The 15,125-nt window shown below is 47.2% G+C and overlaps 1 protein-coding gene across 3 annotated transcripts in view; it reads right to left on the reverse strand.

Moving 5' to 3' along the window:
• ATP8B3 (ATPase phospholipid transporting 8B3) overlaps positions 1–15,125 on the reverse strand; it is a 937,871-nt gene that overhangs the window by 377,410 nt on the left and 545,336 nt on the right. The window lies entirely within an intron of this gene.

A 15,125-nucleotide genomic window follows, 5' to 3' on the forward strand; every position in this document is an offset into this window, starting at 1 on the left:
CCCGACCAGGTAGCAACTAGACATAGTTGCAAGGCCGAGCAGCCACCCAGGAAGACCCCACCGATCTTGTAGAGTGGGCCTTCAGATACTGTGAAACAGGTAAGGCTGCCGACACATAAGCCTGTTGGACAGTAAGTCGAAGCCAACGAGCAATGGACTGCTTTGAAGCAGGGCAACCCTTTTTCTGCGCAACGTATAGCACAAACAAGGAATCCGTCTTTCTGATTTGAGCCGTTCTCTTGACATAGATCTTCAAGGCTCACACAGCATCCAATGCCTCCAGAGGAGCAGAATAGCCAGAACCAGATGGAACCACTATAGGTTGATTCAAGTGGAATGCAGAGACAACCTTCTGCAGGAACTGCTTCCTAGTCTGGAGCTCTGCTCTGTCCCCGTGAAAAGACCAAGTAGGGACTTTTACACGATAAGGCCCCCAGTCCTGATACATGCCTAGCAGAAGCCAGGGCCAGTAACATCACCATCTTCCACGTCATCAGAGGTTCAAACCAGGAGGACTGTACAAATTCCAACACAACATTCAGATCCCAGGGTGCAGGGGGCGGCACAAAAGGAGGCTGAATGTGAAGCACCCCTTGCAAGAAGGTCTGCACTTCTGGCAACACTGCCAATTTCTTCTGGAAGAAAAAGTAGAGAGCTGAAATCTGGACCTTAATGGAACCCAGACGTAAGCACTTATCCACACCAGCCTGCAGGAAACGGAGGAAATGTCCCAAGTAGAACTCTGCAGGCGGATACGTGTGGTCCTCGCACCAAGAGACATATCTCCTCCAGATATGATGATAGTGTTTTGACGTTACAGGTTTTCTGGCCTGAACCATGGTAGCAATAACCTTTTTGGAAAGACCCTTGTGAGCTAGGATGTTCCGCTCAACTTCCATGCCATCAAACGAAGCCAGCGTAAGTCCGGGTAGACGAATGGTCCCTGCTGAAGAAGATCTCTTCTCAGTGGTAGAGGCCATGGGTCTTTGACGGACATGCCCAGAAGATCCGTATACCAAACCCACAGGGGCCAATCCGGGGCAATCAGAATTGCCTCAACTCCTTGATTCCTGATTAGCCTGAGCACCCTTGCGAGCAATGGAATCGGAGGAAACAGATAGACCAGCCGGTAAGGCCAAGGCGACGTCAATGCATCCACAGCCCTTGCCTGAGGGTCCCAGGTTCGTGAGCAATACTAACGAAGCTTCTTGTTGAGTCGAGAAGCCATCATGTCTATTTGTGGACAGCCCCACCAGTCAATGATCTGCTGAAACACCTGATGGTGAAGCCCCCACTCTCCCGGGTGGAAGTCCGCTTCTAAGTTGTCTACTCCCGGAATGAAGATTGCAGACATTGCTCTTGCATTTCTTTCTGCCCAGAGGAGATTCCTTGACACCTCTTGCATGCAGGCCCTGCTCTTTGTTCCTCCTTGTCAACTGATGTACGCCACTGCCGTGGCGTTGTCCGAATGTACCTGGATCGTGTGATTCCTGAGTAAAGGAGAGGCCTGAACCAGAGCACTGTAAATCGCTCGAAGTTCCAGGCTGTTGATCAGAAGGAGGGCTTCGTGGGCTGACCACCTGCCCTGGAACTGAGCCCCTTGGGTGACAGCTCCCCACCCTCTGAGACTCGCATCCGTCGTGAGGAGGATCCAATCATGAATCCCGAAACTTCGGACTTCTAGTAGATTTGAAGACTGCAGCCACCACAGGAGGGAAATCCTGGCCTGATGTGAAATCCGTATTATCCGGTGCATCTGGAGATGTGATATGGACCACTTGCTCAGGAGATCCAATTGAAATGTTCTGGCATGGAACATTCCATATTGGATTGACTCGTATGAGGCTACCATCTTCCCTAACAATCTTATGCAAAGATGGATATTTGAGCTGGTCGGAGAACCATGCGGACTATCTCCTGAAATGTTCTCGCTTTGTGCTCTGGGAGGAACACTTTCTGGGCCACAGTATTCAGCAACATCCCCAGGAACAGGAGTCGCTGAGTCTGCTCCAGGTGGGACTTCTGTAAATTGAGAATCCACCCATGGTGTGATAAAAGTTGGATAGTGCAGTCGATATGGAGCAATAAAAGCTCCCTGGATCTTGCTTTTATCAGGATATCGTCCAGGTAAGGAATAACATTGACCCCCTAGACCCAGAGCAGGAACATCATCCCCGCCATTATTTTCGTGAATACCCTTGGAGCTCTTGACAGGCTGAGGGGTAGCGTCTGGAACTGGTAGTGATCGTCCAGTAGGGCAAACCTCAGGTAAGCCTGATGAGGTGGCCAAATTGGAATATGGAGATAGGCGTCCTTGATATCCAGGGAGTCCATGAATTCCTGTTCTTCCAGGCCCGCAATCACTGCTCGCAGGGATTCCATCTTAAACTTGAAAACCTTTAGCTAAGGTTTCAAGGATTTTAGATTCAAAATGGGCCTTACCAAATTGTCCAGTTTCGGTACCACAAACAGGTTGGAGTAATAACCTTTTCCATGTTGTTGTATCAGCACTGGTACAATGACTTGGGACTGAACCAACTTTAGGATAGCCTGTTGCAGCGTAACTCGTGTATCCTCCAAAGCTGGTAAGCTTGATTTGAAAAATCGTTGGGGAGGAGCAGCATCGAACTCCAGCTTGTAGCCCTGAAAAATGAGGTCCCGTACCCAGGCATCCTGGCAGGACCCTTTCCAGGTGCGGCTGAAGTGACACAACCGAGCCCCCATCTCGAGATCCCCTCGGTGCGGGTGGACACTGTCATGCTGAGGCCTTGGTGGAAGCTAAATCAGTGCTCTAATCCTAAGAACCAGCGATTTCTGGTTTTCTTGTCTTACCTCTGGTGCCTCTAGTCGCATTGGAGGCACCTCTGGCCCTAGAACAAAATCTGTTAGACCGAAAGGACTGGACAAACTGCCCCGGGTAGGTCCGCCTAGAGGCTCCAGAGGGGAGAAATGTGGATTTCCCCGCAGAAACTTTAGAAATCCACGTATCAAACTCAACCCCGAAGAGCCATTTCTCATTAAAAGGGAGAGACTCCACACTGCGCTTTGAATCCGTGTCCGCTATCCATTGGCGCAACCACAAAACCCTGCATGCCGAAACTGCCATGACAGAGGTCCTAGCATTAATAATGCCCATCTCTTTGAGAGAGTCACACAGGATGCGAGCAGTGTCCTGAATGTGCCTAAGAAGAGTCACCAGAGTAACCAGGGGCATATCCCCAGAGAGGCCCTCCTGAATTTGAGTAGCCCACGTATGAATGGCATGGGTCATCCAGTATCCTTCTATGAACGGCCTTTGTGATACACCCGCTGCAGTGTAGATAGACTTCAGTGTAGTCTCTATTTTTCTGACCCCAGGGTCCTTTATGGTAAAGGAGCCCGGGACAGGCAGGGCCACCTTTTTTTTTTTTTTTTTTATTGAAAATATTTCTATTGAGAATTTTTCAATAATGAATACAAACAGACAATCGGTATCAAAAAGCCATGTAGCATTAGAATTGTACAAATCAGAATGTGATAAGATGGAGGGGATCATAAACCGTCATCTCAAAAACGTATTCTTCAAACAACTCCCCAGAGATATAAAGAATGGCAATTCACATAACCAATAAAATAAACAAATTCGAAAGAACATTCAACCACACATTCATACCACAAGACACACAGACGAAAAAAAAGGGACAGGGGGGGGGGGGGGTCAGGACTCCCCTACCAGTAGTCAAAAAGAGAATAAATTATATTTTTTTTAAAACATATATTGGGTAATAACAGAACTAATAGACAAAATGATCAGTCATCAGACACAGTTTTGTAAGATGTCAACGAAAGGCCATCAAACAGTTGTAATATATGAGTGCGCTGCAAAGGAGCTAAGGATTCCACCAGGGAGCCCCATTTCTTATAAAAGAGGGTTACTTTGGTACCTAAATCTGGCAAGGTGGATTGCCGCTCAAAGTATAATAGTGTTATCAAAGAGGATGTCAAAACTTCCAACCTTGGGGGGGACGCACAGATCCATTGAGTTAAAATCAGTTTCTTCCCAACTGTAAGAATCACCCATAATAGGGGAATAAAATTTGAGTGAGAGCGAGGTAAGTTCCAGGTCGAAACAAACATGCCCAGAAAGGAATCCGGAGTCAGGGGGATGTTAATACCAAAAGTGTGGCTTATGTACCATTGTACCTTGTGCCAAAACTTCATTATCTTGGGGCAATGCCAGAAATTATGCATAAAGGAGGCATCTGGTGCCTTACACTTGGGGCACCTGCCTGATTCCGCAGGAACCATATGTTTCCGCCTTCCCGGCGATATATAAGCTCTGTGTAAAAATTTGTAATGAGTTTCCTGCAGTTGGGAAGAGTGTAACACTTTAAATACATTTGGTACAACTTTAAAGATATCTGCCCAAGCTACATCCCGGGAAAAATCAACACTCCACCACTGTGACCAAAGTAACCACATCTTATTTAACTTATTACCCAGTAAATCCATTGGGTCTTAAAACCTTGTTTGTTCGTCCTAGTGAGCAAAGCTACCAGGGGATCAGGCCCATCCTCGGACCTCCACACAGGCGGTAAGGACTGGACATAGTGGAGAAGTTGGAGATACATTAAAAAAGTCTGAGCAATGAAGTCCAAACTTCTCCACTAGGTCCTGAGAGGAGTACAGAACATCTCCTGGAACAAAAACATCTCTCACCACCTTTCTGTTTCCAATTTTGAAACCTGATGTTTTCCAAAGCCGGTGTAAAACAAGGGTTGCCCAAAAATGGAATAAATCTAGATTGCCCAGGATGTCTATCTAAGGCAAAATTTATGGTCCCCCAAGCTTGGTAAGTATCCCAAAATAGTATATTGTTCTTGACACTTAAGGGTAACAGATTTTTGGGGGTATGTATCAGTGCACGCAGATCATACGGTGCCACAAGAGCTTGTTCAATATCATATCATAGTTAGCATAGGTGGAAGACTCTAATAGCCAATCTGAAAGGTATCTAAAAGAAACTGCCCTGGAGAACGCTGATAAATCCGGTACCGCTAGACCCCCACTGGGTTTCTTAAGCTTGAGTTTGGATAGGGCTATGCGGGATCGTTCTCCACTCCATACAAATTTTGTGAATAGTCTGTCATAAGCAAGAAGATCAGCCTTGTTAAGTTGAAGAGGTAATAATTGAAGAGCATAAGAAATCTTAGGGAATATGATGCTTTTTAGTACAGATACTCTACCTAGTAAGGAGATAGGGAGCGTAGACCAAGAAAATAAAGATTGTGACACCTTAGTCAGGATAGGAGAAAAATTAACTGAATAAAGATTTGAAAGCTCTATAGGGATAAGGATGCCCAAGTATTTAAGTGTGGAAGTGTTAAATGTAAATTGCGACAGGACAGAAAAGGAGGCCATGTGTAATGCGGGGGGGTTAAGTGGTAAAAGTTCGAATTTATACATGTTAATTCTATATCCAGCAATGGAGCCGAACTTCAATAGCAAGGACATTATGTCTGGTATCGATTTGTGGGGGTCTGTAATAAACAATAACATGTCATCAGCAAAAAGGCTTAATTTCAATTCTTGATGACCGATAGAAATTCCAGAAAACTGCTGGAGTTCTCTCAAAGCTACAGCCAGAGGCTCTATAGCTAGGGCGAACAGTAAGGGGGATAGGGGGCAGCCCTGTTGGGTACCTCTATACAATTGCACTGGTTCAGAGAGATAGCCATTGCAGAGTATACGTGAGCTTGAGGAGGCATACAGGGTTTGCAGCACACTGGAGAGGCCCAGCGGAAACCCAAAGTGTGATAACGTAGTAAACAGATGATCCCAACTGACTAAATCAAAAGCTTTCTCAGCATCTATAGACAATATAAAGTGTGGGTTCTGGTCCCCACCCAGTGCGCCGCAGCCAGGACTTTTCGAATATTGTTAGAGGAGTGCCGCCCAGTGATAAATCCAGTCTGGTCTATATGAATTAAAGAGGGTAAAAGGGATTTTAATCTGCTAAAATTTTTGTAAATAATTTGTAATCTACATTAAGTAGTGAGATGGGCCTATAGCTGCCCGGGAGATTAAGGTCTTTCCCTGGTTTAGGGAGAAGACGAATCATAGCGTCATTAAAGAATCGTGGGATTTCATGGGAACACAAAATAACGTTTAACACGTTCGTCAGTGTTGTCACTATGCGAGAATGTAGGATTTTATAAAATTCCCCTGAAAAACCATCGGGACCTGGAGTCTTAACTGGCTTCAGAGACCTTATTGCTTTCTCAACTTCTGGAAGAGTAATTGGAGCACAGATGCCATTAGCCAGAGAAGAATCAAGAACCGGTAACTGCAGAGACTGACAAAAAGAAGATTTAGAATCCAAATCAATCTGGGGGGTTGCATATATATCCGAGTAAAAACCGGAAAGCACAGCCGCTATATCTCTAGATTCTGTAGCAAGGGAAGCATCAGGGCGTTTAAGCGCCTGTATAAGCGAGTCTGGAGAAACTCCCTTTAATAAATTTGATAACAGTCGTCCTGTTTTATTTCCAAAACGGTGAAACCTATGATTTTTATGGAAGGCATGTCTATCTCCTAAGGTTTTTAAAGTGGCCTCAAAGTGGGTTTTAGCTGCAAGGTAGAAATATCTGGAGGATAATGTGGGTTTCGTCTTAAAAGTAGTATAAGTCTCAGTCAATGTCTGTTGGGCTAATTTAAAAGTGGTAGCAAACTGCTTTTTGCGGCAAGATACAAATTCTATTATACGACCTCGAAGAACCGCTTTTGCGGCCTGCCAAAAAAGTTGAGGGTCAGCTAGAGCCATGTCAGCATTTTCCTTTTGAAAGTCCTCCCAAAACACTATCAATGTATGATGAGCGGCAGAGAGACATGTAAATTCCTTCTCCGTAGGGTGAAAGATTCTCCACACATCAGTAGTCTTCAATTGTTGCATTATATATGGAATACCAAGCTGGGGGGGGATCTCGAGTGTGTGGAAGAATTAGTGTCCAGTATTTTCGAGGATATCATATTGAAATCCCCGATTATAATTAACGGCATAGATGAATACGGGAGAAGTTTTGAAATGAGTAGGCGGATAAATTGTTCAGAGTACTTATTGGGGGCATAACCAGCACAGAAAACATCTCATATTATAAACATCAATTTCCAGTACTATAAACCGGCCTTCTGGGTCTGGGACAGATGTTATTATCTGGATCGGGAGTCAGGATCTGGCTAGAATCATAACACCTCTAGCTTTTGTGGAATAGGGGGCATCACCAAGAACACGCCAGCTAAAGTACCCAATTTTTGGGCTTCGGGGGAGAGGGGATATGTTTCCTGCAAGGGTACAAAATCTAGCTTCAATTTATTCAGCTACATAAGACATTTTTTTCTTTTGATCGGTGAGTGTATACCACCGACGTTCCAGGTCGCTACTTTAAGAGTAGCCATAAATCCGTCTTATATTGAGAAAGACAGACAGACAATACATAAAACAGTGTAATAATAATATCAATTCGTGACCAGAAAACTAAGGAAATACTGGGGGGAACCTGAGGAAGGGGAAGGGGAAGGGTGGGACACAAGACAACCAGACATACCCAGCCACACCAAAACAACACACAAACATATTAACAGTAAAACAAAAAACACAGTTTCAGAGAATTCCTTGCTTGGAAAACTCTGAATTCTCTCTTCAAGAGACTTCACTGCAGGCAAGGAAGGCCTTGCACTATGCAGCATGGAGGTACTCACTCCTAGCCACCACCACCTATCATAATAAAAAAGGGAGTACTGGTTACCCAAACATAAATATATGACCACAGGAAAGGAGAGAACAGTACAGAGACTGCCCCTGTCTGAAGACATGTCCAGAGTCAGACAAGGTGTACATGACTGCAAGACCACATCCAAAACATTAGGGAAAAATAAAATGACAAGGGCACTGCAGAAACGAACAGCTATCACATGCAAATTGGAAAATTACACATTATCCATGAAATTCCTGGGTCAACATAGTCAGTCAGCCTTATTCTCGGAACGATTTGCTTTGGAGATATATGCCTCTGCATCCTCAGGAACAGTGAAATCTTTAAATGGGGCACCATCAAATACCCGCAATCTCACCGGGTATAGCAAGGTGAACTTAAGCCCCGCTTGGGCCAATTTAGAACAGGTAGGGGAAAAAGCTTTACGCAGCCTGGTAAGCTCAGGGGAATAGTCTTGGAACACTAAGAGCCGAGATTCTTCCCAAATGAGATCCTTCTTCTTGCGTGATGCAGACCACAGGGCTTCTTTGTGTAAGAAGTTGAGGCATCAAAACAGCACTGGTCTGGGTCTAGCAGAGGTAGAGGAAGACATAAGCGCAGGACCCGTCCTGTGGGCCCTTTCCACAACTAAATCGGAAAAACAAATGTCAGGTATCCCCAATAAATCAGGCAGGGTATTATGCAGAAAGTCATACAACGCGGGTCCTTTGATGGCTTCCGGAAGGCCAATCAGACGGAGGTTGTTTCACCTCGATCTGTTCTCGAGGTCGTCCAACTTCGCCCTCACCATTGCATCAGAATCATGTAACTTGATCATGCCCTCCTTCATGTCAGCTATAGCTTGGAAATTTTCCCCAGCAGTGTGTTCAACATGAGAGATACATTTAGCAAGTTGTTTACACTGACTCTTTATATCAGTAACTGCTTGTTGCAACGCTGCAGCATGTGTTTGTGCTTGTTCCTGGAGCAGGAGCTGCACTGTCTCTCTCACTGCTTTAACTATATCTTGGTAGGACAGAGGGAGGTCAGGGGGCTACTCAGCGTTGATAGGATGCTTACCTGACCTTTTTGAAGCAGGTCCGTCAGCCTGTGGTCCAGAGGCAGGGTCCCCGGCATCAGGCTGAGTGGCAGGTGCCATTTTGGATGTGGACCCGCGATCAGGATCGGGCCGCGAACGGGCTGATTTCCCCGGCATCCCAGCCAGGAAGAGATCCATACACAGGGGGGGGGGGCAACCTGAGGCAGGTATGGGGTGCTGTAAGGGGGTGTTTAGATGCCTGGAAACAGCGTGTAGCAGGGTAGATAGGTGGCTGGCACTGGAGCTGGCTCAGGGAGCTGCTACTCCATGCAGCACCAAACAGGAAGTCAGGACAACCTTTTTAGATAGGTGAGAGACTGATATTTCCACAGCCAGGGGTTCTTCCCAGAATTTCCTGCCTTCAGCAGCAAATGGGAAAGTGTGCAAAAACCTTTTTGACACTTGGTATTTTTTATCTGGATTTTTCCAGGCTAACTTAAATAGATCACCTAACTCTGCAGAGTCAGGGAAAGTGACACTTTGCTTATTCTGTGTAAAGAAGAACTGCTGCTGTGTCGCAGCATCCTCTAAAGGGAGCTTTAACACGTCCCGTATCGCTAGAATGAGGGGTTCAATGCACTGGGCAGAAGGGGAATCCACACTAATGGGATCCTAGCCCTCCCCATCCTTCTGAACCTCTTCATCTGAATCTAAGAATAAAGCGGGCAACCCACATTTCTGTGGTCCCAAGAGGGAGGGGGTGGGGGGGGGGGGGGCTGTGGAGCATCTGCCCTGGCAGCGAGGTCTGCAACAGCTTGCTGCAGTAGCTGAGTTTTTTGTGCATTAGCAGTGAGTTGAGATGACATATTAGACATCATGGTTTTAATGGCACATAGTCAGAAAGGCTCTTGACCCTCCCCCCCCACAGGCCCCTCACGGAGTTGTGAAGATTGGCTGCATTGTTCACATGATACAGAATCAGATGTTGAGGGAGAGAACCTGGTGTGACACACACTGCAGAATTTGTGTTTTACCATGGTCACAGTAAATCACACTTACTTACATACACATACACACAGACAAGTATAAATTAGCAAGCCTGCCCTTAATGTATGTGAGAGGGAGACAAAAGGAAGTGACTAGCACACCCAAGCTAAACAGCCCCAGTGAGGCAGCAAACTAATATTATAAGGTGAAACACCTATGATTACTGTCCTTTACAGGACACAGATTGTTCTCAATAGCGGCTCTCCCCCTCTGCTACACCCCTGTACCAGTTTTCCAGTGTTTCCTGAGAGCCTGGAGGAGCTGTGTGTGTCTGCTGCTGCAGCTGTAAGCAGAGGACACCGCTGGTCTCGCTCTGAGGTAGCTCCGCCCCCTCCAATGGTGCCGGAGCTACAGTGTTTTCCATACTGGCAATATCTCCCAAACATCTTAAAAACATCACACAAGTGTTAGTTTACGCCACGGCTAGCCAGTGTACACAGGGGGCTATAGCGGGTCGTCCTCAGGAGGGTCCCGTATGCCTCCCCTGCATGTCAGCCGCACCTTAAACCGGGGGACCTCTCTAGCAGGGCCCCCGGTTTGTACTCACCACTGTCGTCACCTTTGGGCTATTGTTAGGGGTGTGCGGCGTGCTGTGATTGTGACCGCCAAAGAGCAGTGCCCCGCTGTACAACAACCTCTCAGGATGGTGGTCATGCAGTGGGGAAGCGGCTCTGACACTTCACAAGGCCTATGACCGCCCCCCATCCCCTAACTTCCACGGTGCAGGTATGCTGTTGCCCAAACAGCATACTGAAAATAATAAAAGTTTTAAAAGAAACTCAAGAAAACACTCTGGAGCTCCCAGAGTGTGCATTCTCTCCTGAGGGCACATTTTTCTAAACTGCCTGTGGGAGGGGGCATAGAGGGGAGGAGCAGCACACCCAGTTGAAGAAAATAAGATTTCAATTACCTACCGGTAAATCCTTTTCTCGTAGTCCGTAGGGGATACTGGGAATCCATTTAGTACAATGGGGTATAGACGGGTCCACTAGGAGCCTTGGGCACTTTAAGAATTTGATAGTGGGCGCTAGCTCCTCCCTCTATGCCCCTCCAGCCAGACTCAGTCTAGAAAACTGCCTGAGGAGACGGACATACTTTGAGAGAAGGATAGATAAGGAAAGTGGTGAGATTACGAACCAGCACACACAGAACAGCCATGCTAACCAAATTTGAAACATGATCAGCAACAGCTGAACCAACCAAAATAGTTAACCAATAGTTAACCAAGGATTTACCGGTAGGTAATTAAAATCCTGTTTTCTCTTACGTCCTTGGGGATACTGGGAATCCATTTAGTACCATGGGGAAGTACCAAAACTCCCAAACCGGGTTGGAGAGTGCGGAGGATCCTGCAGAACTGACTGACTAAACTGAAGGTCCTCAGAGGCCAAAGTATCGAACTTGTAAAACTTTGCAAACGTGTTCGAACCTGACCAAGTAGCTGCTTGGCAGAGCTGTAAAGCCGAGACACCCCGGCCAGCCACCCAATAAGAACCAACTGACCTAGTAGAGTGGGCCTGTACACATTATGGAACAGGCAATCCTGCCATGGAATAAGCATGCTGAATAGTGAGCCTGATTCAGCGTGCAATTGACTGCTTTGAAGCAGGACACCTAATTTTATTAGGGTAATCGAACAGCGAGTCGGATTTCCTATGACGAGCTGTCCTTTTTTCGCACACCTTCAAAGCCCTCACAACATCCAAAGACTTTGAAGTAGTAGAGGTGTCCGTAACAGCCGGAACCACAATAGGTTGGTTGATGTGAAATGCGGACATCACCTTAGGAGGAAATTGCTGACGAGTTCTAAGTTCAGCTCTGTCCTCATGGAAAATTAAGTAGGGGTTCTTCTGAGACAACGCCCCTAGCTCCGACACACGTCTTGCTGAAGCCAAGGCCAACAGTATGACAGTCTTCCATGTAAGGTACTTTACGCCAACCTCCTGTAATGGTTCAAACCAGTCCGACTGGAAGAAATGCAGCACCAAATTGAGATCCCAAGGTGCCGTGGGAGGCACAAAGGGAGGCTGTATCTGCAGAACACCTTTTAAGAACATCTGGACCTCAGGGAGAGAAGCCAATTGTTTCTGAAAATAAGAATTTACTCACCGGTAATTCTATTTCTCATAGTCCGTAGTGGATGCTGGGTACTCCGTAAGGACCATGGGGTATAGACGGGCTCCGCAGGAGACTGGGCACTCTTAAAAGAAAGATTAGGTACTATATCTGGTGTGCACTGGCTCCTCCCTCTATGCCCCTCCTCCAGACCTCAGTTAGGGTAACTGTGCCCGGAAGAGCTGACATTACTAGGAAAGGATTTGGAATCCAGGGTAAGACTCATACCAGCCACACCAATCACACCGTACAACTCGTGATAACTATACCCAGTTAACAGTATGAACAATAACTGAGCCTCTCTCAACAGATGGCTCATACAATAACCCTTTAGTTAAGCAATAACTATATACATGTATTGCAGAGAGTCCGCACTTGGGACGGGCTCCCAGCATCCACTACGGACTACGAGAAATAGAATTACCGGTGAGTAAATTCTTATTTTCTCTGACGTCCTAGTGGATGCTGGGTACTCCGTAAGGACCATGGGGATTATACCAAAGCTCCCAAACGGGCGGGAGAGTGCGGATGACTCTGCAGCACCGAATGAGCAAACTCAAGGTCCTCCTCAGCCAGGGTATCAAACTTGTAGAATTTTGCAAAAGTGTTTGAACCCGACCAAGTAGCAGCTCGGCAAAGTTGTAAAGCCGAGACCCCTCGGGCAGCCGCCCAAGAAGAGCCCACCTTCCTCGTGGAATGGGCTTTTACTAATTTAGGATGCGGCAGTCCAGCCGCAGAATGTGCAAGCTGAATCGTGCTACAGATCCAGCGAGCAATAGTCTGCTTTGAAGCAGGAGCACCCAGCTTGTTGGGTGCATGCAGGATAAATAGCGAGTCAGTTTTTCTGACTCTAGCCGTCCTGGAAACATAAAGTTTCAGGGCCCGGACTACGTCCAGCAACTTGGAATCCTCCAAGTCCCTAGTAGCCGCAGGCACCACAATAGGTTGGTTCAAATGAAACGATGATACCACCTTAGGGAGAAATTGGGGACAAGTCCTCCATTCTGCCCTATCCATATGGAAGATGAGATATGGGCTTTTACATGACAAAGCCGCCAATTCTGACACACGCCTAGTCCAAGCTAAGGCCAAAAGCATGACCACTTTCCACGTGAGATATTTTAGCTCCACGGTCTTAAGTGGCTCAAACCAGTGGGATTTTAGGAAACCAACACACGTTAAGATCCCAAGGTGCCACTGGAGGCACAAAAGGGTCTGAATATGCAGCACCCCTGTAACAACGTCCGAACTTCAGGCAGTGAAGCCAGTTCTATTTGAGAGAAAAAGGGATAGGGCTGAAATCTTGGCCTTTATGGATCCTAATTTTAGGCCCATAGTCACTCCTGACTGTAGGAAGTGCAGGAATCGACCCCCCTGGAATTCCTCTGTAGGGCCTTCCCGGCCACACACCAAGCAACCTATTTTCGCCATATACAGTGAAAAAGTCTTGCTGTCACGTCTTTCCTAGCCTTTATCAGCGTAGGAATAACTGCATCCGGAATGCCCTTTTCCGCTAGGATCCGGCGTTCAACCGCCATGCTGTCCAACGCAGCCGCGGTAAGTCTTGGATCAGACAGGGTCCCTGTTGCAACATGTCCTGACTGAGAGGCAGAGGCCATGGGTCCTCTGAGAGCATTTCTTGCAGTTCCGGGTACCGAGTCCTTCTTGGCCAATCCGGAGCAGAGAATATTGTTCACACTCCTCCGTTTATTACAATTCTCAGCCCTTGGGTCTGAGAGGAAGAGGAGGGAATATATAGACCGACTGGAACACCCACGGTGTTACTAGTGCGACCACAGCTATCGCCTGAAAGTCCCTTGACCCAGCGTAAAACCTTTTTTATCTTTTTATTGAGGTGGGACGCCATGTAGTCCACCTGAGGCAGTTTCCATCAATTTGCAAAACTGCGTGAAGACTTCCTGATGAAGTCACCACTTTCCCAGGTGGAGGTCGTGTCCACTCCCGGAATGAACACTGCTGACAGTGCGCTTACTTGATTCTCCGCCCAGCGAAGAATTCTGGTGGCTTCTACCCTCGCCACCCTGCTCCTTGTGCCGCCCTGGCGGTTTACATGAGCCCCTGCGGTCTGACTGGATCAGAACCGGTTGGTCGCGAAGCAGGAACTCCGCTTGACTTAGGGCGTTTATATGGCCCTTAGTTCCAGGATATTGATGTGAAGGCAAGTCTGTTGGCTTGACCACAAACCTTGGAATTTTCTTCCCTGTGTAACTGCCCCCCACCCTCGGAGGCTTGCATCCGTGGTCACCAGGACCCAGTCCTGAATGCCGAATCTGCGGTCCTCGAGAAGGTGAGCACTCCGCAGCCACCACAGGAGAGACACCCTGGCCCTGGGGGATAGGGTGATTAACCGATGCATCTGAAGATGTGATCCGGACCACTTGTCCAGTAAGTTCCATTGTCCTTGCATGGAACCAGCCGAAGGGGATGGCCTCGTATGAGGCCATCATCCTTCCCAGGACTCGAGTGCAGTGATGCACTGACACCTGTTTTTAATGGATTCCTGACCAGTGTCATGAGCTCCTGAGCTCTCTCTATCGGGAGATAAACCCTCTTCTGGTCTGTGTCTAGGATCATGCCTAGGCGAGGCAGATGAGCTGTAGGAACCAACTGCGACTTCGGAATATATAGAATCCAGTCGTGTTGCCGTTTCACTTCCAGAGAAGGTGATACGCTGTCCAGCAACTGCTCTCTTGATCTCGCTTTTATGAGGAGATCATCCAAGTATGTGATAATAGTGACACCTTGCTTCCGCAGGAGCACCATCATATCCGCCATTACCTTGGTGAAATTGGTAATGACAATCCCGTACCGCAATTCTGAGGTACGCCTGATGAGGTGGATAAATGGGGACACGAAGGTATGCATCCCTTATGTCCCGGTTCATTTCAGGCTTGCAATGACCGCTCTTAGCGATTCCATCTTGAACCTGAACCTTTTCAGGTATATGTTCAGGGATTTTAATACAATATGGGTCTAACCGAACCGTCTGGTTTCGGGATTATAACATGGTCGAATAATAACACCCTCTTGTTGAAGGAGGGGACCCTTGACCACCACCTGTTGAAGATGCAATTTACGAATTGCAGTTAACACTGGCTCCCTCTCTTGGGGGGAAGCCCGCCGGGTCCTCGTTGAGGGGGCATCTTCTCACAGTCCAGCCTGTATCCCTGCGA

This window comes from Pseudophryne corroboree, chromosome 1 (genome assembly GCF_028390025.1).
Source record: "Pseudophryne corroboree isolate aPseCor3 chromosome 1, aPseCor3.hap2, whole genome shotgun sequence".
Lineage (NCBI taxonomy): Eukaryota > Metazoa > Chordata > Amphibia > Anura > Myobatrachidae > Pseudophryne > Pseudophryne corroboree.